Below are 5,254 nucleotides of genomic sequence, written 5' to 3' on the forward strand. Positions count from 1 at the left end.
CTCCGATTTCAGACTGCTTTTCTTTTTGGATTTGCTTTGTTTGATTTTGGAGTTGTCTCTCCTGGAAGAGTGGCTGTCCCCAGCTAAAGAGCTGCCCGAGGGTTCGAGCTCAAGACTTTTCGGTTTAGCAACCATGAGCTTTACCGACTCGACCACGCCGACTCCTTGTGTAGTTCATGTTTTTATACATCTAAATCTTTACCAAGGAAGCCTCGAAGTAATGTAAATAGTAAAGTTTACATTGACGCACAGACTAGAACATTTTAATTCGAAACGGGAAGTAATTAAAAAGGCCAAGAGTACAAACTATTTTGTTCGTTAACATTTTGTTTAAAGATATTTTCTCCATGCTGTTAACAATCTTTGAGATTGGTGCAAACAGGGTCGCTGCTAAACAAACAACGCACAGCGTAATCAACGATTGTAACATTAATGTGCGTCTGCCTACGCGTGACACAGCATGCAAAAGAGCAGCTTGGCCGCGCATGTGCAAACAAACCGACAGCCGAGCACGAACTCCAACAATTAGCGCAGCGCGCTGCATTTTTTTGCGCCGGTGCGCAATCGACATCAAAGAGTGGATGGTGTTTATCTAACTACCGCGTCCCCAGTCTCCTGGCATTAAAGTTTAATAACCGTAAAGTCAATACACAAGAAAGGAAATTGGAACTGTATTGCGATTTGAGTTCTTCTCGCTCGCGACAAGACCACCCGTTGCTTAGAAATTGTTTAGTGGTACCCAGCACGACATCAGCCCGAGGGGCACTCCACGACAGCGGATAATTCATTTTGGTAATTGTTTTTAGATGCGGGTGCTTTAATTTAAAGCGTGCGCCTTTTAATTGAAGCAGGTGACTTTATGTTCTATCGTTAAAAAAAAGGTTTTAAAGTTTAATAAAACATTTTTAAATTAGTACCTCGTTTGTATTTGATGACCTGTGGATGTTTATTGAACTTGTTAATACTTCAAACATCAAACGCTTTCATTTCCGTGGAGAGATTTTATTTCTTGTGTTGATGTTATTTCTATCCCTAGACACGGCTTTTATATGACAGTAAGTATGATTCGTTATACACACAAAGTTACTCTAACACAAAGTTACGATATCCTACACACCCTCGTGCATTATTTCTTTTTTTTCTTTCTATATATATATATATATATCAATATATATATATATATATATATATATATATATATATATATATAATCATATATATAATAGCAAAATAATATCTTCGCGTGTCTGGCAATGCTCGGCCCACTCGTCTTGGACGAGTCACGCTACTGCTGCAAGACTGGCCTGTAGACAGAAATGTTTCTCCACAAACTGGCCTGTAGATAGAAAGTTTTGGCCACTATGAGAGTAGCCTGCAATCAGAAAGATGTGGCCACTACAAGCCTGGCCTCTAGACAGAAATGTTTCTCCACAAGCCTGGCCTCTAGACAGAAATGTTTCTCCACAAGCCTGGCCTCTAGACAGAAATGTTTCTCCACAAGCCTGGCCTCTAGACAGAAATGTTTCTCCACAAGCCTGGCCTCTAGACAGAAATGTTTCTCCACAAGCCTGGCCTCTAGACAGAAAGATTTGGCCACTACAAGACTGGCCTCTAGACAGAAAGATTTGGCCACTACAAGACTGGCCTCTAGACAGAAATGTTTCTCCACAAGCCTGGCCTCTAGACAGAAATGTTTCTCCACAAGCCTGGCCTCTAGACAGAAAGATTTGGCCACTACAAGACTGGCCTCTAGACAGAAAGATTTGGCCACTACAAGACTGGCCTCTAGACAGAAATGTTTCTCCACAAGCCTGGCCTGTAGACAGAAAGATTTGGCCACTACAAGACTGGCCTCTAGACAGAAATGTTTCTCCAAAAGCCTGGCCTCTAGAACAGAAAGATTTGGCCACTACAAGACTGGCCTCTGGACAGAAATGTTTCTCCACAAGCCTGGCCTGTAGACAGAAAGGTACCGCCACCTGTGCCAGAATTCCAGAGAAAAGTAGAAGCTAATCGCTTCACATCCGTGGAGCTGTTGGCATACACAACTCATTACTTCACTTGAAGATGTTTGGTTCTCGCTCATAAACCGGTCCCGGTAAATACCGAATACAAACAGCACGCAGTGTTTCTTCCAGACTATTTTCTCCGGGGGGGGGGGGGGTGGACTACAATTTATGGGGGTGGGGGCGGACACTGTTAAAAGTATATATTTTCTGAGGGGGTAGACTTTCTTCGGGGGGGGGGGGAGGAGGGGGCGAAGAGATGCCTGAATGAAACTGTGATAGCACGGTTAGAAGAGTGCTGGATTGTAAAATTACTAATGCAGGATCTGCCTTTCCCTCCACCAACCCCCCTTTCCACCTCACCCCATCCCATTTTCCGGTGTAAATATTACAATCTGGGTTCAAAATGTCCCTTGATAAATCTTGTTGTACATGTACTACATTTTTACCACTCAAAAATAGTTTTAATTTTTACGGATTTACCCCGTTTAGAGTGATTTTTTGATAATGCTAATATACACCACACATAAATTATTTCGTCTCTTTTATCGTGTTTTTAAATTTTCTATTCTAAAACAGTTCTTATGTGTACATGTATTGTGTATGAAAATTGTAAAAAAAATTGTGACAATAGTTCCAGTTGACAAGAGCATTATTGGACACCTTTTGTTGTTTAAATTTCAATCGACCACTTCATTCTTTATTTTGGGAACGGAAGTAGAACATTTCCGCACGGAAGTCGTGTAACAGAGACGAACTAACCCGTTTTGACAAATTGTATAACGTCAAGTGTTAGGATGGAAGGTTAAAAAAAAAAAAAAACTTTCGCCACTCAAAACACTGTGAAGACAAGCTTGGAACAAATAGATAATTTTGTTGAAACGGGAAAAGATAATGGGAGCATTTTATAATCGAAGTAGACGTTGGCTTCTTAGTCTTTTTATAAAAATGTGTTTAGGTAATGTTTAAAATAGCGACATATTATTCTTTTTATAAAAAGTTTATTTAGGTAATATTTAAAATAGCAAGCTGATGTTGTCAATGTATTGTTTCATTACCCTAACTCTTGGGCAGAAAACTAGTTTTAACCTTAAACTTATGACGACAAACCCAATTATTAAAACAAATACTTAGGTAAAAGAAAATGCTCCATAGCTTGCTTTAGAGTTTTGATATCTATGTGTATTAATATTATAAGTATCCATGTTTGTCGGTATTTTGTATACGTTTGTCAATATAGGTATAACAAGATGTCTATTTTGTGGACCAAATTTCTAGAGGCCATTGAAGAAAAGGGTTCGTTGTTTGATTGTAGATAGGGTTCGAATACTACATTGTAAATATAGTTTAGCTATCCTCTTGTAAGCATAGTTTATCTAGTACATTGTAAAATTATGTTCGTTTTTGTTTCATAAACACAAGTGTTAGATCCCCGTAAACTTATTTTAGCAAGTCTATTCACGACGCACGACCTTGACCCCTAGCGTAGATCAAAGCAGGCCGAGCTCACCACACCAGCTGTTGTACCTAAGTATCCCCCCGGGGGGTCAGACGTATCATGTTTAAATCTCATCCAGATTACCCAGGTAGCGTTTCTGTGCTAACATACAACATGGCAACATCGCCGTACAGAAAACTTATCCGGCCAATAGATCAGGGGCGGCAATCTCTTGTTGAAGATACATTTTGTGGAAAAGAAAGCTCTACGACATTTGCTACAGTAAAAATGTAAGTAGTTTGACATTTAGATCAATCTAAATGAAAGTAATAATATTTTATTTGCAAAAGTTTAGTCAGAATTATTCGGTTTTGTTCAAAACAAAAGTTAAAGTTAAAGAATTAATTTTAGAGAAACTTTAGGACTTAAATAACTTTTTTCGGAATAATAATAGGAACCTTGAATATTGTTCACTCAAAAATACAAAAAGAATATCAACAAGAAAACCCTGTTTATTTTTGTTTGAGTGGATTGTTGTCCCTTATTCTTGATTGCCATTTGGAAAAGTTACCACTGAGGAAACGAGTTAAAGCCAGAGTTGTTGAGAGTCAGAAACATGCTCACAAGCTAACTTGAGACTCAGATGAGATAAGTTACCACTGAGGAAAGGAGATAAAGCAAGAGTTGTTGACAGGTCAGAAACATGCACACAAGCTAACTTGTGACCCAGATGAGATTGTTTACATTAAAAGGCCTGGAGAAACAATACACACAGAAATGTAAAAGATGTGGTCTACTTCTATACTACCTCCACCAAGGGAGCAGCCCCGTCATGTTCGTGGTTGATGGCGCCCTGAAACGTGAAACAAATGGAATCAAAACAGATGTGTACAGTCAGTTGAGTGAACCCAAGAAGGTGACCTTGACAAAACACACAAAAAACATGGGCAAGTTCAGCTCGGTCACAGTGTCTACGGTGGATGAAGAAGAGGAGGAGCCTAAAGCGAAAGAAATTGCTGACTCAATTGCTGCAAACGCCAAGGTTATTGAAAAGCAGTTGCTGAGAAAAGGAATGAGTAAACGAAAACTCATGGAACAGGCTGAAGAAGAAGCCAAGAAGTTAAGGCCGAACGGAACTTTAATAGACAAGTGATTGGAATGTGTGTGTGTTTTTTTTAATTTTGTTACATTTTGTGGGGTCGCAGAAAAAAAGATTTTGTATGAGCGTAATAATTATTGGACCAATTAAGGTGTTGTGTATTTATTTTCATTACAACAATGCCTAAAAATCAATGGTCTGATGATAATGTTTATTTTGCTGATTTTGTAACATTTCATTTTAAAGATTCACTAAAACAGTCAAATTATTTTGTACATTATGAAATTGTCATGCCATTTTTTGTTAAATTTCAACAACTCCATTAAACTAATTCCTACAAATTGTAGGTTCTATTTTAAAAATGTTTTGCTGTGTTAGATACCTCATCAGATAAAGATGTATGTTATTGTTATCGCTTGCCCCATAGACCGTCAAGTTTGAAACGGAAACTATATTCCTTGAGTGCTAAGTTTTCTCTTCAGTGAATTGGTTATAATTAAAGTAGTCTGCTCAATATGTAGCACAATATGTCATTCAAAGAAAATGTGTGTAACATGCCAATGTGTATTTAAACTTCAAAGATAGATTAACAGTGTTTTAATCCAGTAGAAAATATCGACAATTGGTAAATGTTTTAGCAAATACAATATTTCTTTGTAGTGCTTTTGTGTTAAATATGAACACGATCGTTACTTTTGAACACAAGAAGTT

At 38.1% G+C, this 5,254-nt stretch overlaps 1 pseudogene; it reads left to right on the plus strand.

Annotated features, from left to right (window-relative positions):
• Positions 1–3,256: 3,256 nt before the first annotated feature.
• Positions 3,257–4,741, plus strand: LOC131945806 (STING ER exit protein-like; annotated as a pseudogene).
• Positions 4,742–5,254: the final 513 nt, after the last annotated feature.

The sequence above is a fragment of the Physella acuta genome, unplaced genomic scaffold (assembly GCF_028476545.2).
Source record: "Physella acuta isolate Inbredline_101_S28 unplaced genomic scaffold, ASM2847654v3 ptg000534l, whole genome shotgun sequence".
Taxonomy (NCBI): Eukaryota; Metazoa; Mollusca; class Gastropoda; family Physidae; genus Physella; species Physella acuta.